At 36.8% G+C, this 14,750-nt stretch overlaps 1 long non-coding RNA gene and 1 pseudogene across 3 annotated transcripts in view; one reads left to right on the forward strand and one right to left on the reverse strand.

Moving 5' to 3' along the window:
* On the forward strand, positions 276–1,155 carry Gm5263 (predicted gene 5263; annotated as a pseudogene).
* A 5,718-nt stretch (positions 1,156–6,873) lies between these two features.
* Positions 6,874–14,750, reverse strand: part of Gm29514 (predicted gene 29514) — a 68,270-nt gene continuing 60,393 nt past the window's right edge. For all 3 annotated transcript variants that reach the window (NR_166160.1, NR_166159.1, NR_166158.1), the window contains 3 exons: positions 11,244–11,408; positions 7,591–7,682; positions 6,874–7,071 (listed from right to left, as the gene is read on the reverse strand). This is a non-coding gene — a long non-coding RNA (predicted gene 29514). The remainder of the gene's footprint in view (positions 7,072–7,590; positions 7,683–11,243; positions 11,409–14,750) is intronic.

Genomic DNA, 14,750 nt, shown 5'->3' on the forward strand with positions numbered 1-14,750 from the left:
GCCCCAGCTAATCAGAACTATAGAATCTTCACAATCAAAATAGCAATGGCCCTGAAAAGAGTCTTTAATTTTCCCCCTGAAATTTCACAAGACAGGCCTCCATCTTCTGCACTGTTGTCAACATTATCTTCCAATCTCCTACACAACATCTGACAGATGTTGACATCTTAACAATGAATGGATCTTCAAGCCCAAAGTTCCAAAGTCCTTCTACAGTCCTCCCCAAATCATGGTCAGGTTGTCACAGGAATACCCCACTCTGCTGGTACCAATTTGCCCGCATGCCCGAACTCCGCCCGGGTACCACACCGCCACCGCCTCCAGCTGCCTCACTCCAACAGCACTTGCTGCACAGGCCAGGTCGCCTCTCCCCTCTCTGCCCCCACCACGGAAAGTTCAGGGGATGAGAGGAACATGGATATGAAGAGGAGGATCCACCTGCAGCTGAAGAACCGGACCCCGGCAGCTGTTCGAGAACTTGTATTGGACAATTGCAAAGCAATGGATGAAAAAATTGAGGGGTTAACAGATGAATTTGTGAACTTAATGTTCCTCAGTTTAATAAGTGTAGGCTTGTTTTCAGTTTCAGACCTCCCGAAGCTACCTAAATTGAAAAAGCTTGAGCTCAGTGAAAATAGAATCTTCGGAGGTCTGGTCAAACTAGCAGAAGAACTTCCAAGCCTCACACATCTGAACCTAAATGGAAATAACCTGAACGATATCAGCACCTTGGAGCCGTTGAAAAAGGTTGGATTGTCTGAAAAGCTTGGATCTGCTTGGCTGTGAGGTCACTAACCGGAGTGATTACCGAGAAACTGTCTTCAGACTCCTTCCCCAGCTGTCCTATCTCCAGGATGGCTATGACTGAGAGGACCAGGAAACACCTGTCTCACACGTGGAGGTGGATGGAGTGGACAAAGAGGAAGAGGATGAAGGAGAGGATGAAAAGAAAAAGAGAGAAACAGATGACAAAGGAGAAGATGATTAAGACCCGAAACAACCTGCAAGAAACAGAACTGTTGAGTATTGGTTGGACTGCTCATGGATTTGGTAGCTGTTTTAAAAAGGTAGCTGTGATACAAGCCCCAGGACACCCCCACCCAAAGAGCCAAAGAATAGTTCCTGCTACATTCTGCCTTCTTCCATTAGCCCCTTGGTAATCCACCACCAAGCCTGTGGACTTCACTCCAACAAAATTGTAAACGTTGTTAGGTTTTTGTGTAAGACTCTTGCACCTTTGCCTGCTTGCCGTGTGGGACTGAGTAACTGCTAGATCCTTGGACTTCCATTCACAGCTTCTACTGAACCATTGTTGGGAATTGGACTGCAGACTGTAAGTCATCAATAAATTCCTTTACTATATAGAGACTATCCATAAGTTCTGTGACTCTAGAGAACATTAACTAATACAGAAGTTAAATATATATGTGTGTGTGTGTGTGTGTGTGTGTGTGTGTGTGTGTGTATATATATATATATATATATATATATATATATATATATATAAAATGAAACAATAAAAAAAGCTTACCCCTCCCCCCTAAAAAAAGAAGATAGAGCAGAGACTAAAGGAATGGCTGACCAGTGACTAGCCCAACTAGGGCCTGGCATCCAATGGACTCCAAATATTCTCCCATGGACTGGCATCCAATCTCTGATACTATTACTGTTTTGCTTTCAGAGAGGAGCCTAGCATAGCATGGCTGTCCTCTGAGAGGCTCTACTAACAGCAGACTAAGACAGACGCTGATACTTATAGTCCACCATTAGACTGAGGTCGAGTACCCCTATGGAGGAGTTAGGGGAAGGATTGAAAGAACTGAAGGGGTTGGCAACCCCATAGGAAGACCAATAATGTCATGTAACCTGGACTCCTGTGAGCTCCCAGAGCATAAACCACCAACCAAAGAGTATACAGTCTAGTCTGTTCCAAGGCTCTCAGAACATGTGCAGCAAAGGACTGCTTGGTTGGGCATCAGTGAGAGAAAATGTGTTTAATCCTGTAGAGACTTGTGCCCTTAGGATATGGGGATGTGGGGCTGCGGATTCACCCTCTCAGAGGTGATGGGGGAAGAAATCTGGGAGTAGGGACTGGGATAGGGGCAATGCTCTGGATGTAAGTAAATAAAATAATTTTTAAAATTAAAAATTTCACAATAGGTATATACTAATTTACCTGCTTGGTAAAAGTATATGTAGCCGATGAAGCCATAATTACATCTTCAATTTTTAAATAAAATGTCAAGATACTGGAGTAGCCTCAACAGAAAGTCTGAAACTTCCTCATGAAATTGTGTTAACCCATATTATAAGATAATACGATTTGTAGAGTTAAAAAAAAAAATGGATGTCATAAATTTCAGGACACTTTGAAATATCCCCCTGAACTGGAACTGTGGGGGTATGGGGAACTCTGATCACATCTCATGACACTGAACTCCCTAATGAATTAATTTGCATCAATAAATGATTAAGCCAGGGTGCTATGGTGCAAGATTTCATGGTGTCAGTTATAACTCTTGGTTTGGGCTTGTTCTCTATCCCATTCACTTTGCTTTGGCTTTCATAGGCATTATTCACAGAACCGCAGGGCTGGCTTGTTGATCTCTATGTTACAAACATGAATGTCATTTCCGGTGTTATCAATAGATTTCATAATACTGTTTGTTATGATAAATAAAGCAGGCTTGTTTATAACATCAAAAAAGAACAAAAAATTACCCCCAAAAAGAAAAAAAGCAAGGAAGAGAAGAGAAGAGAAGAGAAGAGAAGAGAAGAGAAGAGAAGAGAAGAGAAGAGAAGAGAAGAGAAGAGAAGAGAAGAGAAGAGAAGAGAAGAGAAGAGAAGAGAAGAGAAGAGAAGAGAAGAGAAGAGAAGAGAAGGGTCCTTAAGTCAGAATTCCAGATAGATTACCTACCTTGGTAAGTAGGCAGGCAAACAGGCAGAAGACAGATATTGAATTTATGCTTACTGAATTGTTATAAGTTTAAAATTCTTATAGTATCAAGATTTGGTGGCGATCTAAAGGGAAAAAACAATATTGAAATATTTCTGGTGGGAGCATAAATTAGAAATTAATTTTGGAAAAAAATGATACTACATAATAAAACAGAATATGCTCTAAAAAGAAAAATATTCTCAGCAAAATGACAATTTTGCCAATAATCTTAGAAATATATGTATCATTATCTTGTAATAATAAATACTTTATGAGTTACATAAAGATGATTAATTTCTTTTTTTTTCTTTTTTTATATCATTTCATTCGTATACATTTCAAATGATATCCCACTTCCAGGTTACCCTTCTGCAAAATCCCCATCACACATCTGCCCTCTCCCCATTACCCTTTGCCTCTATGAGGGTGCTCACCCACTCACCCACCTTCTCCCTCCAGTATCCCCCTACTCTAGGGCACCAAACCTCCACAGAACCAAGGGCCTCCTCTCCCATTGATGTCAGACAAGGTCATCCTCTGCTCCCTACATATGTATCTGGAGCCATGGACCCACCCTGTTCACTCCTTGGGAGCAGTGGGTGGTCAGGTTTTTTCCTGTGGGGTTGCAGTACCACTCAGCTTCTCTAGTGTTTCCACTAGCTCCCCACCCGGGTCCCAGAGCTCATTCTGATCATTGGGTGTAATCATCCACATCTGCATTGCTCGGTTGCTGGCAGAATCTCCCAACGTACAGAACAACCACATGAGTTTCCCCATCTCTTGGCAACAGTAACAGTGTAGGAGTTTGGTACCTGCAGACAGAATGGATACCCAGGGTGGGCAGTCCCTGGATGGCCCTTCCTTCAGTCTCTGCTCTTTTTTTTTTTTTTTTTTTTTTTTTTTTGTCTCTGACTTTCCTTTGGACAGGAACATTTCTGGGTTAAAAACTTTGAGCTGGGTGGGTGAACCTATCCTTTGATCAGGGCGGTGCCTATCTACTGTAGGTGGTATCTACAGGTTCTATCTTCCCTTCACTGAACATTTTAGCTAAAGTCATCCCTGCTTGCTCCTGGGAGCCTCTCTCTTCTGAGGAGTCTTGGACCCTCCAGTGGCTATCCCCAGTTCCTCATCCCCGACTGATACATATTTTTATTCGATTTCCTGACCCTCTGTATCTCTTTCCAGTCACCTCCACTACCTGATACTGCCCCCATTATTTTCCTCCCCCTCCTGTGTCCGTCCCAGGTCTCCCCCCATCCATCTCCTGCGATCATCTTGTTCCACCCCTGCCCCCCACCCCCTCTATGCAGGACTGAAGAATCCACACTCTGTTCTTCCTTCTAAGCTCCATATCGTCTGCGGGTTGAAACGTGGGAATTGTGAGCTTTGGGGCGAATGTCCACTTATCAGTGAGTCCATACCATGTGTGCTCTTTTGTGTCTGGATAATATTTTCACTCAGGATAATATTTTCTAGTTCTGTCAATTTGCCTGTGAAATTCAAGAAGTCATTGTTTTTAAGGGCTCAGTAGTATTCCACTGTGTAAATCTACCAAATTTTCTGTATCCATTCCTTTTTCGGGGACATTTGGGTTGTTTCCAGCTTTTGGCTATTACAAATAAGGCTGCTATTAACAGATTAAGTGCCTCAATCCAACATTAGATGTATATCTTAGAGAGACTTTTCAGATATGTACCAACACACATAAACAAGAAAATTTATATCTATCATGATGGCTTTCAGAGCCGGGCGTGGTGGTGCACGCCTATAATCCCAGCACTCGGGAGGCAGAGGCAGGCAGATTTCTGAGTTCGAGGCCAGCTTGCTCTACAAAGTGAGTTCGGGGACAGCCAGGGCTACACAGAGAAAACCTGTCTCGAAAAAAAAAAACAAAAAAAAATGATGGCTTTCAGAAGTAAAATGCAAAAGTAGGTCATATATTTATTGATAATAGAATTAACAAGTAAAAATTATCTGTTAATAATATGGGATTCACAGTATCATAAACATGCTGTATTAATGTTGGAATTTGAATGATTATATTTTGCAATCTCAACTCTCTGAAATTTACAAGTTCCAGAGATTTAATATTATAACTTCAATTTTTGTAATATAAGCAAACCATAAAATAACACTGCTTAGAAATATATGTGTATATATATATACATACATGTATATATATATATTACATATACATTATATATGCTTACACATATCTAAAGTTTTATAAAAGAATACAAAGTTCCAAGCCAAAGAATTCAGATTTTAGGAAAATCAGGGGAAAGATTAGAGGCACACCCAGTGGATCCTAACTTATTAATTTATTAAGCTCTTAAACTCCCTGTTCTTAATCTAAGACATGATTATATTGACGAATCACTTTTAACTGTGGTTGCATTCCACATCTTTTAAAGGAGTATATTCAACATATCCATAGTACAAATGAATAAGAAGGGTGTCAGAAAATAATTAACTACGAGAGTAACTTCAGTTTTGGCCACAGTGAATTCAAATTTGCCCTGTGTACCTCCATTTGGATTTCAGCCCAAGAAACTTGCCCACTGTGTTTTAGCATAATGATCTTGGCTCTAATTCTCTCTTGTGCAGTACAATGACTTTCAACTCTGTCTGACTACCTATATACTACCTAAGAATTTGAGGATAGTTTTTCTGAGCAATGACTAGCAAAGCAATCGGTGTGAGCTGTGATGCACATGTCTACATTTCTGGACTCCTTGTTTATTTCTGATTTGAATGTTTTGAACTGTCATTCTTCCTGGTTAAGGCTCCCAGGTAGGAATTCTTTTGTTGTTGTTGTTGTTGTTTTGTTTTATTTATTTAATTTGTTAGTTTTTTCAAGCTGCAGTTTCAATAATTTTAGTGACATTTTACATTAAGCAAGAAGGTGTCATGACTTGGGCCTGTTCTTGAGGTTTTGGGAAACTGTGCTTTGCCGGGCAATAGACATTTATAACTTCTTATTGACTTAATGTCTTTCCTATTAGTACTTTATTTACTTTTCCGCAAACCATAGAAAAAAAGAATACTAGGCAGACCATTTATTTGTCGCTGTCAATTGTATCCTAAGTTAATTCCCTCTATTTCACTGATCGTTTTTATGATAATGCCAAATATTTGTACATTACGGTTTGGCAGTATCATTGAGTTCTTAAAAAATATAGTCAGTTTTCTAAATTGCTCAATAATTGTTTCAAAATAACATAGTGAAAATGGAAACTATACTTTTTCTCCTAGAGTTATAACAAAATTTTACATTCAGTTACTTTAAACAGAAATGTCGTCACATTGTAGAAAGTATAAGATCTACATATGTATGTAAAATATACATATATATTATAAATACATGTGTATATAAGACATAAATATAGTTTATTTTAAATACAATTAATACATATTTAATAGAGTCCCAGATCCACTTTTAGGACAGAGAATGCAACTTCTGCACTTTTTTCCATTTTCTTTTCTTCTGTTTTTGGGGGGAGGGAGACATAAAAATCCCTTACAGACATTTACCACGTAGAATACAGTTTTCTTACTGAAGTATGAAACAGTATAAATTACCTCTTTAGATAATCCTAGTAGGAAAATCATATGGCTATATAGTAGGTCCTCCCAGTCCACCAAACTGAAATCACACCTGTGTTAGGACTTTTTACCACAATAAAATCTTTCAAACTTTCAATCTTTAGAAACAATGAGATGAATTTCAGAGAGTAAAATGGCCTCCAAACCTCTGTTGTGATATTTGTGTGCTTGCATTATGCTAAATTTGTATAAAAGAAACCCTGTCAATTAACTGAATACTTCAGTGTTGGGGCCGGCCTGCGGCTCTCATGTTCAAGCCCGGAAGGCATCTTGGAACTGAAAGAGAGGGAAACTAGGCGACTAGAGAAAGATGGAACCAAGACAACTAGTCTGATCAAGGTTCAAATTTTTAATGGTGGAAACGCTTTATAAAAGAGAGGGTGGGGGGAAAGTCCATTCCTGCCAATTCATCCTTGGAGCCTGGAACCAGCTGCAGGTGATGACAAGCAGGATAGGGCATAGTCTCTGTAGCCTCCAGAATAGCTCCAGGGCCTCTCAGCAGGTAGCAGTATCTTGAAGAGGAACAGCTGCAGTGGCAGAACAATAAAGTGATCTAGGCAGGAAGGATCCACCCTAGATAATCTCCTTAGTGGCAGCAAGGTCAAGTTCTGGTTTAGCCTGCTTCAGGTTTATGGGAGGCTACAGTTCAGAGCTGAAAAGACTTGTCTAAAGTGTGTCCTTTTTAAAGAATGTTAACAAGAAAAAACTACTAATCTCTGCTCTTCATGCTTATTTTCAGGAAGGACTATCAAACATTGCAAGGTCCCTTCAGATAGAAAACGTCTATATTCTTTATTGCTATCATTCACCAATACATTTTCTCTTCATGCAAAGGGTGAAAGGAAGTACAAATTAAGGTTAGGCTTGTTAGTTCTAATTAGACACAACCATAACAGCAGTAGTCATTTAACCTCAAGTTTATGCAGCCTAAAGCAAAGGTCATCAAACTTTGAGTAATCAATCTCAAACAAATTTACATAATATAGTGCAAGATAAATTCAGTTTTCGTGCCTTGCTAAACCCAGTTATCAAAGAAATAGGCTTACCTGTATTAGCTGTCTGTGAGTATTCAGAGAAATTATTACTAGCAATATATTTTTCATTACTTTGGGTTCTTTTAACCAGGAACTACCTAAAACTGAAAGCAGAATTTTCTGAGAACTATTAACACTATGGAGAACTACAAATTCTTCAATTTTCACTTTTTACCTTTTACTTTTTATTTCATTTTTTATTTTCTGAAGTACTGGGACACTTACACTCAGCTACTTGAGTACTTTATATATTATTTCAACAGCTCTTGTCCATGTTTCATCAAAACAGTATCCAAATTTCTTTAGTATTTTAAACATATTCCTAAACAGTGATATAGTTTACTTATAATAATGGCATATTTTAAGGGACCTTCCTTGGAATTCAAAGTACTTGGTGTTGGGTGATGTGGGTTAGAAACCTGGTGAAATTTAGAGACCGAAAACAGTGTTTAATCATAAAGTATAGGCTTAGGGATATGGAATAAAGCACATCTAGATTCTTCTGGCCATGTCTAAATGAGGATTTTATGAGCAACATGTGACACTTAGATCTAAATTCCATTTTTCATTCTGTGCTCTATGGAAATTTTCCATTTTTTTCTTTACCATCACTGATCATGCTTAAAATCAAATGTTTGTTCTTGAGTTTGGGTATCTCAAGTTGTTTTATGACAAGCACTTTTCTCCTGGTCTGCTAGCAAGGGGCACTCCACATTCTGCAACCTGTAACCAGGGTGATGTACTTCTGTGGTCTTCTGCCTATGCTTGGTCTGACTTCACTTTCAGTGTTTTCTATTTATCAATAGAGTGGAGCAGTACATGCAATTTTTAATGAACTTTTTTTTCTTAAGTAAGCCATGGCAAATAAAGATATCCCATACTTGGAACACTATCACTTCTGTAACTTCCTTGACAGTCTTCCTGGAAGCCTCTGCTCATGAGCAGACAGTTCTGAGGCATAACACATTCCATTTAAGGTTATAGTTATATTACACTTGTCCTTTCATAACATTCACTAAAACCTTCATCATTTGGTAATTGTCAAGTTAATGTTATCTAAGTACAAGCCTAAAGCTTTATTGAAAAATAAGTCTGCACAGTCTTTAAAGTGTGATCATGATCATATATTTGCTTTATGGCTTTCATTTGTTGAAGATTATCATTTGGTTCTGAATTAGGTTCTGCTTGTAGAAGGTGTTTTTGCCATCTTGCTGCTCATTTAACTCTTCTATGTCTCTTCATTCGGGCATGGAACATTTCATTATTATAACTTTTCCTCAACTGAGACATAGCTCAGTGCTAAGAATGTAGGCAAATGCAAATACTGGAGAAATTAATGTTTAAATAGGTGCATATTGCCTTGCCTAAGATGACCAGAAATAAAAAAATACACTTTCATTCATTTTCACTTTGTATAGTCTAGTGAGGAATGAGGTATCATGTATGGTTGAGGCTTTAAGACAAGTCTATTGCATTGTATGAAATATATTATTTAAGACAGAGGGTGCTCTAGAGATAATATATTGAAAGGAAGAATTCCTGAATAAAAAATTCATAGGACAAAGTTCTAAAATTTGAAATATATATTTAAAGAGTTCTTTCATTCTTTCAGCTTCAGAAGAAATTCTGTTGAATTTTCAGTGATTATTTACATAAATATCGACGTCTGTTTAAACCCTGTGCCAAATGATTTATGATTTTAAAGTAATTGCAAAGTGGTACGTGCAAGTGTGTAAGTGTGGATACACGATGTATCAGATACAGAAGATGAGTGAACTTCTGTGCTCAAAACCTTCCCCTCATGATTTTTATTTGAAAATAATTTAGAATTAGAGTAAATTTAATTTAAAAAATAGGCATATAGTTTTAAACATACACAAACATGAATATATTAGATAACATTTTCTCTTGACTTAGATATTCATGAATCTAAGTTCCATGTAAATATGAATTTATTTTATTGAGATTGAAATAACATTCTTTTAAGACATAAAAAGAATTGTTCTATAGGAAAAGAGTATATGAGTATACTTCAGAATTCACCATGTCACATTTCTAAAAATTCCCTCCCCCAACAGAGAGAGAGAGAGAGAGAGAGAGAGAGAGAGAGAGAGAGAGAGAAAATACAGATAAAAAAGCATCCATCAAAACAAACAAAGAAACACAACATGTACATACTAACACTTACTGACACATAGAAACATTCTAAATATAAAAATCAGGCATAGATACATACAGACACATAAAATATACAGATATACAGAGTCAAATTTTAGAGATATTGGAAAGCGAATGAACATTAATTCTCATAAGCTAAAAAGAGAGAAAGAGTGCAAATGCAGGTGAACTTCTGATACGAGGAAAGCAGTGTAAATGGTTTGGAAACTAGTGTGAAATAGTTTATCTGGAGAGAATTTAGAGAAAACTAGGACAGTAGAGCCTATTTTAATTCCATATACATTATGAGAGGCCCATGAATAAAAGATAATTAGTACATTTAAAAACAAACCAAAAGCAAACAAACAAACAAAAAGAACTTGCAAGATAGCATATCATATGAAGGTACTATCTCCTAAGCCAGAGAAACTCTCTTCCAAACCTGGGATGCACAGTATAAAAGGAGAGGGTGACTTCCATATCTGAAGAGTAGTATGCATGCAGGTACACACATACAGACATATACACAAATTAATAAGTTAATACAGTGGAAATAAAAAAAATAACACTAATCAAAAATTGCATTCATAATTATTTCGCTAATGTATTTTGGCACCATTATAGACACTTCCAAATACAAACTCTTGTTTTCCATTGTCCATGTGAAATACAAATTAAGAATTTACTCCAGTTGTTAATGATCCTGGAATTCAAAGTCTCTAAGATAAAAACAGATGAAATAAATGCTTCAATCTATTTCCAGCTACAAAATTACCTGCATCTTCTGGTATACTGAGAATGAAGTATGTTAAGTTTTGAGTTATATACTGGCATTACAGAAAATCAAATCCATAGCACAGAATTATCTCCTTTGATATGTTAAAAAGGAGTGGGACTAAATGTGCTCACACATTGCCATAGAAAGCACCACAAATATTGCTTCCTCACAAGTATAAGCAGAAAACTATAAGAATAAAACTTTTTAAAAATATGATAAAGGTATGTTTGAAAGAATTTGAATGCAATCTAAGCCCTTGAGAAAAGTAGTCCACTAGTCATACCTCACAAATGTTACATGTATGTACACAAGTGAGGTAAAGACTGATAGGGAATTTGACCAAAATATAATGTGCTCATGTATTGAGGAAAATATAAATTAAAAAAAATCATTGTCTTTCCCATTTGTCTTCTACATACAAATGTACACTTAGACTCATGAAATATACAAAGTTGTACTCATATTCCAGACATAAAAATATAAATAAAATAAAACAAAAAGTCTTAAAGAAAGGCACACCAACTTTCTATAATTAAGAAATAGATCAGAAAAGAGATAAGAAAAGAATGAAATGATGTTAAAAAATTATCATAGTGAACTGAGATCATTTTGTATTAGTGTCAGAAAATAATGAGTTTGTTTTGAAATTATAGGGCTTAAGGTTTGATAATAATAGAAGAGTAGAGACATGTGAAAGCCACACAATAAGAAAATAATCTGTTGTACTCACAGATCAGTATCAGCCTTCACAAGAGAAGCTCCCTCCTGTATTAGGTAAGAACAATTACAGGGACCCATACTATATTATTTGCATACAGGGAATGATCTTAGAATACTCAGTCCCATGAAGGAATGATCCATCAAATTCCTCCCATCAGGCTCAGGCTCAGGGACTCTGAGGAATAGAAGGCAGAAAGATCATATTATTGAGAGAAAAGATCCAATTTGGGTGAAAGACACCAAGCCAGTAGCATATTGAGACTTCACAGGCATGACCTGGTCCCATAAAGGTTTAAGCCAGTTGAGGGTCCTAGTGTTGAGTGGGAAAGTGGATACAATCACTTATCCCTAAGCCAGAAGCTATCTCCCACTGACAACCATCTATAAAGGAAAAATTAGTTTTCTGCAATTCTCACTGGGAACGTAAATCACACTTAAGGGCAGGGCCCAGACCCAGCATTCAGTGGCTAACAAAAAACAAACTTAATGGTTTGGAGGAATTGTCTCCCTCACAATGCTCTGTCTGTCTGTCTGTTTGTTTGGTTTGGTTTTTGCTCATTTGTTTGTTTTTTAGTTTTTTGTTAGTGTTGTTCCTTGATGGCTTGTTAATTTTCATTTGTTTGTTTATTTCCCTTACAGATTTTAAACACATATTTAATACATTTAAATAAACAGACCATGATTAATATTAATCCCTGATCATCTCCATTGTTCTGATGCCATGCTGGATTCAAGTTTATTAGAAAACCTTTATGGAATTTTGAGAATTACTGCAATATTACTAGACTAGCCATTAAGTGTCCTAAAAGATATCTACATTTTTATTTCTAATACAAATATCAAGTAGGTGTTTTGACGAATGCATATTAAATTAGCTTCTTCCTGACATTTGAAATGAAAACAGATACTTCACCAATATTTCTCCAGTGCCTGGAAATAAATTTAAGTTCTGCTGTTAATGTAATCATTCATAGCTATTTTTCAGATGACTAGAACACTATTCCCTATTATTAATACATAACTGTTAGGCTTATTATTCAAGATAGGATAGTATTATTTTACATAGGTCATAGATTTAAGGTAAAATTTTGTTTAAAGTTAAAATTGTATAAGATTCATAAACCTTTCCATTCTGTTCTGACCATAAGCTAAGAGTAGTGTGTGTGTGTGTGTGTGTGTGTGTGAGAGAGAGAGAGAGAGAGAGAGAGAGAGTCTCTGTGTGTGCACATATGTGACTGTATTATGTATGTTTGTGTATTGTGTGTATGTGTAAGGGTGCATGCGTGAGTGTGTGTATGTGTGTGTATGAGAGTGAGCATGTATGTTTACACTTATGTGTGCGTAGGTGCACAAATGTGTGCAATCTGTCATCTCCCTCTACTGTTCTCTGCCTTAGTTTATTTGCTATGAGGAAGAAACAATATCTGTTCTTATGTTAAATTCCTTGATTACAATAGACTGATTGACCACTGGGTTCCAGGACTTAACCTGTCTAAACTTTCAAATCCCTGAGATTACAGGTATAAACTATCAAGTTGGACTTTTTATGGGCATAGTGGGAACAGTCTTCATGTTTTTATGCAATCACTCTTTGAATGAGCTGTCTACCTAACCCACCGCTCCTTCTATTTGTTTTATATTGTGTATTCTAAGAAACTGAATTATCCATTCTGTAAATTTGTATTATGATTTTCCTTTGCAGAGAATACACAGTATGATATCAGGGAAAACAAAGAAAAAAAGAAATGAAAAGAAAACTTTTGACAAAGATAGCTTACTGTGTTTAACATAATCTCAAACTTATACTAATCTAAGCTCACAGACCATTTAATACACAAAATAACAGGTAAATGTGAATGTATACCCACAGATATGGTATTGTTATAAAATTCTCATATTTAAGTAAGTATATAATAGATATTATTTACAATCTAAAGTTTATTCTAGCTTATTTAAATTCAGAGGTTATAAATATGTAATTTAAATGAATTATTTTAATTTAACAATTTGGTTACTCTTTTAATTTATACAATTTAGTATATCAAAGAGAACTTAAAACCAGAATTCTTTCTCCATAAATTCTATGTAAATCACTACAAAAGTACCTAAAATATTTATTTGTAAAATTTAAGAAAAAAACATATTTTACACATACAGTCTAAGATTATCAAGAGTTCCAGTGTCATAGGCAGTAAAAGAGAAATAGTTATATTTTGATATATTAAATTTTTAAACACTTTTTTTTTTATCAGACCCATAATTGTTCCTGTCTGAAAGAACTGCGGGGCTGGAAAATGGAGAGGAGCCTGAGGAAAAGAAGGTACAGCAACAGGACCAAAGTGGGTTCCAGCTTAAGAGGAGGACCCAAGACCTAACACTATTACTGAGGCTATGGAGGACTTACAAAAAGGGACCTATCATGACTGCCCTCTGAAGGACCCAACAAGCAGCTGAAAAAGTCAGATGCAAATACTTGCACCCAACCAATGGACAGAAGTTGCACTGTGGTTGAATTAGGGGAAAGCTGGAAGAAACTGAGGAGGAAGACAACCTGTAGGAGGACCAGCAGTCTCAATTAACCTGGACCTCCAAGATCTCTCAGACACCGGACCACCAACAAGGCAGCATACACCAGATGATATGAGACTCCCTCCCCCCCCCCTCCAAACACACCTACAGCAGAGGACTGCTGGGTTTGACTTGAGTCAGATAGATGCATGTAACCCTCAAGAGATTGAAAGCCCCAAGGAGTTTAGAGGTCTGGTGGGGTGGGGGGTGGAGGGTGGAGGGTGGTGACATCCTCGTGGAGATAGGGGGCAGGGAGGGACCAGTCTGAGGGTGGGTGGGCCAAGAGGGGAGTAAAATCTGGAGTTTAAAATAAATGAGTAAGTAAGTAAATAAATAAATTAAAAAAAAAACTTTTAAACTCTTTAGGTCAACAATCACATGTGTTTGCTAATGTTTTGTACCTGTGTTCAGGAGTGCATGTGAGTACATGGTCATTTGAGTATGCTTGTCTAGATCACTGCCTGAGACCAATTGTCCTCCCCTTTTGATTTCCTCTTTGTTACTTTAAAAGGCAGTTTGTCTTTCTGAATTTTGAGTCCACTAAACGATCTGTCTAATGGACATTCGTGTGCCACCTGTCTCAACTTCCCCAGGCCTATAGGTATAGATACAGAATCTCAGTTCCTAGCTTTCACGTGGAAGTTTGGTATGCAAACTCAGATTCTCTTTCATACCTCCATGACAAGCCTTATAACAACTCAGCCACCTACCTATGTCCACAAATTAACCCATTTTAAAATAAACATTAAGTCAAAAAGTCCCACTCAAGTCAAAGGAAAAGCACTAATATTTATAAAATAGAATTTTTAAGTTAAAAAGAAAGACTTCTTGAAAAGTTGACAAAGAATGTAAAACTCACAAGGAAAAATTTCTACTAATATTGTATGTGTAGAAAGAAGTTGGTATCCGGTGGGGGCTAATCAAATGAAAGTTCCTGTCTGTACTTATT

Source organism: Mus musculus, chromosome 1 (assembly GCF_000001635.26).
Source record: "Mus musculus strain C57BL/6J chromosome 1, GRCm38.p6 C57BL/6J".
NCBI lineage: Eukaryota > Metazoa > Chordata > Mammalia > Rodentia > Muridae > Mus > Mus musculus.